The sequence below is a fragment of the Bos taurus genome, chromosome 10, assembly GCF_002263795.3.
Source record: "Bos taurus isolate L1 Dominette 01449 registration number 42190680 breed Hereford chromosome 10, ARS-UCD2.0, whole genome shotgun sequence".
NCBI lineage: Eukaryota > Metazoa > Chordata > Mammalia > Artiodactyla > Bovidae > Bos > Bos taurus.
In genome coordinates, this window is record NC_037337.1 from 6,725,610 (window position 1) to 6,737,005 (window position 11,396).

General features: G+C 41.1%; 1 non-coding gene across 1 annotated transcript; it reads left to right on the plus strand.

Annotated features, from left to right (window-relative positions):
• Positions 1-11,038: 11,038 nt before the first annotated feature.
• Positions 11,039-11,110, plus strand: TRNAY-GUA (transfer RNA tyrosine (anticodon GUA)). Its single transcript has one exon. It is a non-coding gene; the product is annotated as a tRNA-Tyr (tRNA).
• The last annotated feature ends 286 nt before the right edge of the window (positions 11,111-11,396 follow it).

An 11,396-nucleotide genomic window follows, 5' to 3' on the forward strand; every position in this document is an offset into this window, starting at 1 on the left:
CAAGATATTCAGTATCTTGTAATAAACTATAATGGAAAAAGAATGTGAAAAAGAATATATATGTATATTAATATATAAATATACTTTCTATACACCAGAATCTAACCTAACACAACATTGTAAGTCAAGTATACCTCAATAAAAATTAATTAATTAAAAATAAATCATCCTTTATTTCTCCTAATCCCTTTTCCCAAATCACTGAGTCCTTCACATTCTTCTACCTTTTGAATTTCTCTTAATACATCCTTTTCATTCAACCCTTATTACTCTGCTTTGGTTCTTAAACACCATAATTTCTCATCCAATTTCCAGACCTTCAAGTCCCACTTTCTCATTTTTCATTCCACCTCCAAGTGGTTTAATAAGCAAGTTTATAAAAGGAGCCTAAATATTCATTGCGTGAAAATGATTTGTTTACATAGAAGCCCTAAGAAAACCCACAGAAAAACTGTTAAAAATAGCAGAACTTGGTAAAGTGGTTGAATATAATAAAACATTTTTTAAAAATATCTTTCCTTTATAAGGAAATAGAAGGGAAAAGTAATCTGTTTATGATGGCAAACAAAATACCTAAACCATCATAGGCAAGTTAAAAAAAAAAAAAAAGAAATGTGCCATGAAGAGAAAAATAGCAAACCTCAGAAATATATAAATACAAAGAAATGTCTTTGTCACTTTTTCTCATCAGATCAGATCAGTCGCTCAGTCGTGTCCGACTCTTTGCGACCCCATGAATCGCAGCACACCAGGCCTCCCTGTCCATCACCAACTCCCGGAGTTCACCCAGACTCATGTCCATCAAGTCAGTGATGCCATCCAGCCATCTCATCCTCTGTCGTCCCCTTCTCCTCTTTTTCTCATGATAAACTCCTAATTTTTGTAAGAAAATATGTATAAATTTTTGTTCCTTGTAGACATATCCTATTGATGTCCTTGGTAGAGAGGACTGAAGAGTATAAACACGTCAGTTCAGCCCACATTAATACGTGGATTTATCGAATTGCCACCAGGAACTATTGAGGGAGAAGAGTGCTTGATGAAATAATCCTAAAATTCATGTGAAAGAACTTGTAAAATGGCAAGGAAAATTTTACAGAGAAGAACATTTAGGGGGACTAGGCTCCCTAGCTACCAAAACATTCTAAAGCCACGATAAGTAAAGGTTAAGATACAGCAAAAGAATACAAAAATGAATGAAACAGAAAAGGAAATTCCCATATATTTGTATAAACATCATAATATAATAGCTATTTTATATATTATAATTTAATTGGGAAGAAATGGATTATTCAAGGAACAATTGGGGACAAGGGTTAGATATTGAGAAAAAATATTAGTTGTTTAAGACTTTGATGTCATTTATTTATCTAATCTATTCCGAACCATAAATATAAAAGTATTTCTTAATAGTTGCTACCTCATGCCCCAGACACCAGTGTGAGTCAAATGCCTCCCACTGAACACACTGCATTGCAATAATTGTTTTACTCGTCTGTTGCCCAACTCAGACAGGGACAAAGAACTGGGAACTCAGACCAAGAGGAGAACTGCGGTGTGTCCCATCTTTGTTTGAGTGAGTGCTCAGATAGTTGCGTTTGACTCTTCGCAACCCCATGGACTGCAGCCAATGAGGCTCCTCTGTCCATGGGGCTTTCCTGTCAGTACTGCTACATGTGGGTTGCCATTTCCTCCTCCAGTGGATCTTCCAGACCCAGGGGTCAAACTTGCATCTCTTTCATCTCCTGCATTGGCAGGCAGATTCTTTACTGTTGAGCAACTGAGGAAGCTGTTTATTTTATATTAAATATCAGTATGTATAGAGTTCATAACAGAAGGGAGGGAACACTGTGTGTGCAGGCTGGTAAGCAAGACTCCCTTCAATAGCTTTTATTACTCAACTAATAATTGATGGTTGGGTAACTCAAGATTTCCTTTTAGCTGTACAAGTTTAAACAACAGCAATTTCAAAATCAAGATGTTAATTAAATGCAGATTAATGGGGATTTAAAAAGATACAGTAGTAAAATGAAGATAAACAATACCCCCCAAAGAACAGAGAACTTTCAGCTACATCTATCTTTTATTCTACATGGAATAATACCATATCTTCTTGTGTGCTGTGTGCTTAGTCGCTCAGTTGTGTCCGATTCTTTGCGACCCCCTGGATTTTAGCCCACCAGGCTCCTCTGTCCGTGGGGATTCTCCAGGCAAGAATACTGGAGTGGGTTGTCATGCACTCCTCCAGGGGATCTTCCCAACCCAGAGATCAAACTCATGTCTCTTGCATTTCAGGCTGATTGTTTACCATCTGAGCCACCAGGGAAGCCCAAGAATACTGGAGTGGGTACCTGGTCCTTCTCCAGGAGACCTTTCCCACCCAGGAATCAACCCAGGGTCTCCTGCATAGGAATACCGTATCTTCTTACATAACTCTAATTCCTCCCAGGTGTATTTCCTCATCTGCCAACATTTAAAGGAAAATACAAGATTCTTTGGTATGGCATATTTTTTTATCCTTTTTTACTTTTTTTAATTAATTAATTTTTATTGAAGCATAATGGCTTTTCAGAATTTTGCTGTTTTCTGTGGGTTAACAGTGTAAAGTTGTTGTTATTGAGCATTTTATAAACATTCATCAAGGTAATTATTTTTCCTGCTATGTTGGAGGGAACAGCTACACAGCATTGCAAAAAACTATGTATCCTCACAATGGTACAATGGAGCAACCATGTCTAGGTGTACAGAGTAGACGGGAGGGGAGACTACGTTCTACTAGATTTCCAAACAGCTTAACAGCAGCAACAGTGAGGTTTGTAGGTATGAGAGTGGTCGTGGTGGCTGTCGTTTAGTCACTCAGCTGCTTCCGACTCTGCGACCCCATGGACTGCAGCCCACCAGGCTCCCCTGTCCATAGCATTTCCCAGGCAAGAATACTGGAATGGGTTGCCATTTCCTTTTCCAGGGGATCTTCCCAACCCAGGGATCAAACCCCCGTCTCTTGCATTGACTGGCAGATTCTTTACCTCTGAACCACTGGGAATACCCAGTAGCAATTGATACTGTGGTAGGGGGGTTTATTTTGTTTTGTTTTAATATTTATCTGTTTTGGCAAGATCTTTTTTTTTTTTTTTGCAAGGTGACAAGTGGACCATTTGATGGCTTTACTGTTACATAGAAGGAAATGTCTTCTGTGTTAATGATCAGGCTCCCAAAGGAAATTCAGAAAGAAAATCCATGCTGCCAAACATGCTTTTCTTTTCCATGTATAATCCATAACTGAAGGACGCTGGATGATCTTTGGCTGGCTATTCTTCTCAATATGGTGGCCCTTTTCAAACTGAAGGCAGTGTTCATGAGCAGATGACATAGGCAGCCTAGAGAGAGAAGCTGAAGGAGGAGAGCTGGTGGCAGTTGGGAAGAAAAGGATTAGGGAGAAGTCTAATGAGGGCAGCAGGTTGCCTAATACTCTAAAACCCAAACACCATCCTTGTTCTTGCAGCAGTTTGATGGGCCCTTGTGTTTATGCTGACAGCTTCTCTCTGTCACTGCCTTCTTACTACCAACCAACCGCCTGACCCTCCATCTCATATCTCCTACTTACTCATAGTTTCTGCTTACTCATAGCTTCCAGGTGCCATACTCTGAGTCTTTTGGATTCTGTTACTACCACCAACTCTTTGGTTCCTTCTTCAGACCTACAGTTCAAATTTCCTAGGAAGAGAATCGGCTTCACCAAACATTGTCCCCATTAAAATAGAGTTTTCCTATCAGGAGATTTAATAATCACAGGGCTAAGTCTATGGATTACGGAAATATCTAGGACTTCTACAGTCAGCAAGATCTTTGGGGGAGAAAAGTTCAATACCAGACATGGAAGGAGCCTGCAGACATAGCCACATAGGCTTGTCTGGTACTAAGACACGAAAGAAAGAACTTGAGAAAGTGGGATGGATGGGGAGTCACAACATGGGTTTTGTTTCGTTGGTTGTATGTAGTCTAGTCCCATCCATATGTCCTACAGGCTAAGGGAAGTTTTGGGTCCTAGAGTCTTGGAAATTTGGGCAGCATTTTTCATGTCTCTTACAGTACGTCAGTTCAGTTCAGTTCAGTCGTTCAGTCGTGTCCAACTCTCTGTGACCCCATGAATCGCAGCACACCAGGCCTCCCTATCCATCACCAACTCCCAGAGTTCACTCAGACTCACGTCCATTGAGTCAGTGATGCCATCCAGCCATCTCATCCTCTGTCGTCCCCTTCTCCTCCTGCCCCCAATCCCTCCCAGCATCAGAGTCTTTTCCAATGAGTCAACTCTTCGCATGAGGTGGCCAAAGTACTGGAGTTTCAGCTTTAGCATCATTCCTTACAAGGAAATCCCAGGGCTGATCTCCTTTAGAATGGACTGGTTGGATCTCCTTGCAGTCCAAGGGACTCTCAGGAGTCTTCTCCAACACCACAGTTCAAAAGCATCAATTCTTCAGCGCTCAGCTTTCTTCACAGTCCAACTCTCACATCCATACATGACTACAGGAAAAACCGTAGCCTTGACTAGACGGACCTTTGTAGGCAAAGTAATGTCTCTGCCTTTCAATATGCTATGTAGATTGGTCATAAATTTTCTTCCAAGGAGTAAGTGTCTTTTAATTTCATGGCTGCAGTCACCATCTGCAGTGATTTGGGAGCCCAGAAAAATAAAGTCTGACACTGTTTCCACTGTTTCCCCATCTATTTCCCATGAAGTGATGGGACCAGATGCCATGATCTTCGTTTTCTGAATGTTGAGTTTTAAGCCAACTTTTTCACTCTCCTCTTTCACCTTCATCAAGAGGCTTTTTAGTTCCTCTTCACTTTCCGCCATAAGGGTGGTGTCATCTGCATATATGGGGTTATTGATATTTCTCCCGGCAACCTCGATTTCAGCTTGTGCTTTTTCCAGCCCAGCGTTTCTCATGATGTACTCTGAATAGAAGTTAAATAAGCAGGGTGACAATATACAGCCTTGATAATGACCAATGTACTTGTTTCCAAACACCAGATTGCTCACTCCATGAAGCCCAGTATTGGTCTTATTTATCTTTGTGCCCTTAGTGCCTGACATGGATGATGAGCAACACGGATGATGAGTTAAGTCCAACTCTTGGCGGCCCCTTGGACTATAGCCTGCCAGGCTTCTCTGTCCATGGATCATCTTGGTGAGAATACTGGAGTGGGTTACCATTTCCTCCTCCAGGGGATCTTCCTGACCCAAGGATCAAACCCTAGTCTCCTGCAGCTCCTGTGTTGGTAGGTGGATTCTTTACCACTGAGCCACCTGGGAAGCCCTGCCTGACACAGAGTAAATGCTTAATAACTATTGATTTGAATGAATGGTTGTGGCTTGGAATCTGAATATTAAGAATGTTTCTGAATAACTTGAAAGATCATAGTATCATGGCATTTTTTTCCTATTTTGTACTTGAAAAATATTAGCAGGAAAGACATTACATCTTTTGAGATCCTTCAATACATATTGATAATGTACATAATCTGAATTTTTAAAAAATGCCTTAATATACATTTCTTTACATATTTTGCTTTTTTCCATTTAACATTCTTTTGTACACAGATTTCCAAATATTGATGTAGCCACATAGTAGATATTTTTATGAACTTCCATGGTCTTAAATAATTGTCTACTTAACCATGTCTCAATTATTGGATGTTGAGAGATGTTATGGTGTCCAACAGAATAAAGACTTGTGTACATGTATAAGTTAATTTTCACCTCACCATAGAGGTATTTAGTTTATATTTAAAATATTCCAACCAAGAATCTGTACTCCTGAGATAGATACGCAAGCATTCCAAATAACTTATTGAAATCTACCCAACGGTTTGCTAATTAGCTGAGGGACATAATGTATAACTTTTGTTGGTGAAATGAGTGGTGGTCAAGATTCAAAGACTGGGCTTCCTTGGTGGCTCAGATGGTAAAGAATTCACCTGCCATGTGGGATATCTGCGTTCAATCCCTGGGTCAGGAAGATCCCCTGGAGAAGAAAATGAACCCCACTCCAGTATTCTTGCCTGGAGAATTCCATGGACAGAGGAGCCTGGCAGGATACAGTCCATGGGGTCACAAAGAGTAGGATACAACTTAGCGACTAACACTTTCACTGCACTTTATTGATGAGATGAGTGGTGTTCAATTCATGAATAGGGTGTCAGAATCCAAGAAGCCCAACAAGTTATTACTCTTGGTGGAGCATCTGAGGTCTAGAGCTTTGCTTTATCCAGCAGCTGTCACTTCAGAAAAGATTCCTGATAACTACAAGGTGAATTTCTGCCCAGTCCACTAAGAGTGAACCACCAACTTCAGATACAAGTCAGAGTGCCTGAAGCCAGAGATTGAGATCTGCTCTTAGTGTTGGTTACAAGATAACTTTGTGTTTGTTTGCTTACAAATGATTAGGCAGAATTTGTTTGAAGATTTGCTTTCACTGTAGCTTATAACTTGGAAGCAAGTTTGTGGAACAGAGACACCCTCCACCTATTTAATCACCAGAGTATTTATTTGTACCTGACAGCTGCTGAACGATCAATGCAAAGAAATAGAGGAAAACAATCCAATGAGAAAGACTAGAGATCTCTTCAAGAAAATTAGAGATACCAAGGGAACATTTCATGCAAAGATGGGCTCGATAAAGGACAGAAATGGTATGGACCTAACAGAAGCAGAAGATATTGAGAAGAGGTGGCGAGAATACACAGAAGAACTGTGCAAAAAAGAGCTTCACGACCCAGATAATCACGATGGTGTGGTCACTGGCCTAGAGCCAGACATCCTGGAATGTGAAATCAAGTGGCCTTAGAAAGCATCACTATGAACAAAGCTAGTGGAGGTGATGGCATTCCAGTTGAGCTCTTTCAAATCCTGAAAGATGATGCTGTGAAAGTGCTGTACTCAATATGCCAGCAAATTTGGAAAACTCAGCAGTGGCCACAGGACTGGAAAAGGTCCGTTTTCATTCCAGTCCCAAAGAAAGGCAATGCCAAAGAATGCTCAAACTACCACACAATTGCACTCATCTCACATGCTTGTAAAGTAATGCTCAAAATTCTCCAAGCCAGGCTTCAGCAATATGTGAACCGTGAACTTCCAGACGTTCAAACTGGTTTTAGAAAAGGCAGAGGAACCAGAGACCAAATTGCCAACATCCGCTGGATCATCAAAAAAGCAAGAGAGTTCCAGAAAAACATCTATTTCTGCTTTATTGACTATGCCAAAGCCTTTGACTGTGTGGATCACAAGAAACTGTGGAAAATTCTGAAAGATATGGGAATACCAGACCACCTGACCTGCCTCTTGAGAAATTTGTATGCAGGCAGGAAGCAATGGTTAGAACTGGACATGGAACAACAGACTGGTTCCAAATAGGAAAAGGAGTACGTCAAGGCTGTATATTGTTACCCTGCTTATTTAACTTCTATGCAGAGTACATCATGAGAAACGCTGGGCTGGAAGAAGCACAAGCTGGAATCAAAGTTGCCGGGAGAAATATCAATAACCTCAGATATGCAGATGACACCACCCTTATGGCAGAAAGTGAAGAGGAACTCAAAAGCCTCTTGATGAAAATGAAAGAGGAGAGTGAAAAAGTTGGCTTAAAACTCAACATTCAGAAAACGAAGATCATGGCATCTGGTCCCATCACTTCATGGGAAATAGATGGGGAAACAGTGCCAGACTTTATTTTTCTGGGCTCCAAAAATCACTGCAGATGGTGACTGCAGCCATGAAATTAAAAGACGCTTACTCCTTGGAAGGAAAGCTATCACCAACCTAGATAGCATATTGAAAAGCAGAGACATTACTTTGCCAACAAAGGTCCATCTAGTCAAGGCTATGGTGTTTCCAGTGGTCATGTATGGATGTGAGAGTTGGACTATGAAGAAAGCTGAGTTCTGAAGAATTGATGGTTTTGAACTGTGGTGTTGGAGAAGACTCTTGAGAGTCCCTTGGACTGCAAGGAGATCCAACCAGTCCATTCTGAAGGAGATCAGCTCTGGGATTTCTTTGAAACGAATGATGCTAAAGCTGAAACTCCAGTACTTTGGCCACCTCATGCGAAGAGTTGACTCATTGGAAAAGACTCTGATGCTGGGAGGGATTGGGGGCAGGAGGAGAAGGGGATGACAGAGGATGAGATGGCTGGATGGCATCATTGAGTCGATGGATGTGAGTCTGAGTGAACTCCGGAAGTTGGTAATGGACAGGGAGGCCTGGCATGCTGCAATTCATGGGGTCGTAAAGAGTTGGACACGACTGAGTGACTGAACTGAACTGAACTAACAAGTGTTGAACGAATTGGCTTATGTCAGTTCTCAGTAGACAGCTTGAAATATTCCCTGTCAAAAGTAAGTGACAAGAACCTGAGGTCTTTGATGTTTAAGTGATTTGTTCAAGAAACACACAACTTGTTATGGCAGGGCTGAGGCCAAACCACAGGATCTTGTAGCCTAGAACTGTACAAACACACATCTTTATTTTTCCAAGGACATTCAAGTTTTTCTAATAATGGTCTATGTGGTGATCTTGAAGGCTAGATAAAGTTTTCATTGCTTAAAAGTTGTGTCGGGAAAGTTCAAGGTTGGCATATGACAACCTGGGTCATTTGGAGGCTTTATTCGTGTTTAGTTTTATTTTCAAGTCTACTAATCTTCATAATCTCAATTTAGTGATCTAATTTGAATGACATTAAACTAGAACAGGTTAAAGTTATATAATTATGTTTGACTTCAATTATAGTTACTAATCAATCTAGATTGCTACCAATCGGTTACACTACATATATGAACTTACAGATTCACATGTTACTTTACTGTACATTTTTGGAGGCCTAAAATATTCATTTTCTATAGAGTGTGTGCATCATGCTCAGTTGCCTCAGATGCATCCAACTCTTTGCGACCCTACGGACCGTAGCCTGCCAGGCTCCTCTGTCCGTGGGATTCTCCAGGCAAGAATACTGGAGTGGGTAGCCATGCCCTCCTCCTATGTAGCACATGTGCTATGCTGCGCTGTGCTTAGTCGCTTAGTCGTGTCTGACTCTTTGCTGCCCCATAGACTGTAGGCCACCAGGCTCCTTTGTCCATGGGGATTCTTCAGACAAGAATACTGGAGTGGGTTGCCATGCCCTCCTCCAGAGGGTCTTCCCCACCCAGGAATCCAACCCAGGTCTCCTGCACTGCAGGCGGATTCTTTACCGTCTGAGGTATAGGGACGCTCCATGTAGTGTATACATACTAATCACTTCGCAGCTGGATCCTTACATGAGATTTTTTTTTTTTCAAACTGGCTTCTGTCTTTAATGGCTGACTTTGGGTGAGTCACTTAATCTCTCAGGAAGTCCTCATAGGAGAATTAAGGTAGAAAATGTCTAAGAACAAGTCTCACTTCCAAACTGCCCTTCACCGTTCACAGTTTAGATATCCCTCGACATTCATATTTACTTTCAAAGGGTATTCTAGACTCCTGTCTTCTTTCTAACTTGGATCAGGCAGTTTGGAAGGAAACCTGAAAATCCCCTTCACCATTTCCCTTGCACCTAGAACCAGCCCTCTGAGGCTCTAAACTCTTCAAAGTCAAAGAGACATCTTAAAAAGAAAACCCTCCTTTCTCATCTAGCCTCTAAATTCCCTTCTACCCTATTCATGTCTAAAGTTCTACACTCTTCAGTTTTTCTGAGACTGTAATCGTTCCCTCTTCTAGACAAAACACTTTTCACTCTAAATGCTTTCTCTACTTCTAAGAAAGGAAGCAAGTGTCAGCTAGCATCTCTGTCCCAAAGTGTAGGTTTGTCCAAACTCCAATCAATTTAAAATCTTTTGTGTAAGCAAAGTCAGTTTCACTCTTTTACCTCTGTCCCATTTAATTAAATTTCTTTTCTTTTGTCTCATCAAAAAATAATCACCAATCACTATACAAATTTGGAAATTATGGGAAACTGTAAGGAAGCAGATTTTTTAAAAAAAAAGAAGAAGAAACAGTGATAAACAAACTACCCCAAGGCAGCCACTGACCACAGCTGGGCAGTTTCCTCTTGGACTCGTTTGAGTCTCTGTAGTGACTTCTCACTTTTTCCTCCCACTCATCCTTCCTGTATACCTTCAGGGTCTGAGAACTCTCAATCTGCCCAAACAACCAGACTTAAGGATGAAAACTTTTAGAACTTGAAAAGGAAATTAAGTTCTAGAATAGGAAAAGCAATTTCCTCTTTTTCAGACCATGTTTTCTCCTCAACTTAGAAAAAAAAAATTATGACGGCTTCCCTGGAGGTCTAGTGTTTAAGAATCCACCTGCCAATACAGGGGACACAAGTTTGAACTCTGTTCTGGAAAGATCCCCACATGCCACGAAGCAACTAGGCCTCTTTGCCTCAGTTACTGAGCCTGCGTGGTGTAGAGCCTTGAGCTACAACTCCTGAAGCCCACGGACCTAGAGCCTGTGCTCTGCAAGAGAAGCCACTGCAATAAGCCCGTGAGCAGCAACAAAGAGTAGCCCCCCCGTAACCACAGCTAGAGAAAGCCCACATGCAGAAACGAAGGCCTGGCACAGACAAAAATAAATGAATAAATCTTTTTAAAATATTATGAACATTTTCAAAAACATGAAAAAGTTGAAAGAGTAATGAAATGAAAACCTGAATGCCTACTACCTAGACTGAATAATCGTTAACATCCTAAAATTTTGCTTTATTTCCACCAGTCATCTATATATACATTTTTTCTTTTGAACCATTTGAAAGTAAGAAGCAGACATCGAGGCACTTTACCCCCAAAGACTTCAGCATGCATCTCCTCTGAAGAAGACATTCTCCTAGATAACTGCATATCATTACTTAAACTAGTAACAGTAATTTCACACCACCATTTAGTATCCAATCTATATTGAGATGTTTCTAGTTGTCCCAAGAATACACTTTGTGTTGCTTTTTTCTTTTGAACAAGGATTCAATCAAAGAATTACAGGTGGCAGTTAACTGTCTCTTTATGGGCTTCCCTGGTGGCTCAGACGGTAAAGTGTCTGCCTGTAATGCAGGAGACCCAGGTTCGATCCCTGGGTTGGGAAGATCCCCTGGAGAAGGAAGTGGCAACCCACTCCAGTATTCTTGCTTGGAGAATTCCATGGATTGAGGAGCCTGGTAAGCTACAGTCCACGGGGTCGCAAAGAGTTGGACACAACTGAGCAATTTCGCTTTGCTTCACTTAGTCTCTTTTAGTTTAGAGCAGTCCCTTTTCCTTTTTCTTTTAAAATGAGCTTTACCTTTTGAAGTCAAACCCTATTTTAAGACCATCCTTTGAATTCATTCCCTGCCGGGGACCAGCCCCGGCTGATCCAGGGAATTCGAAGCGGG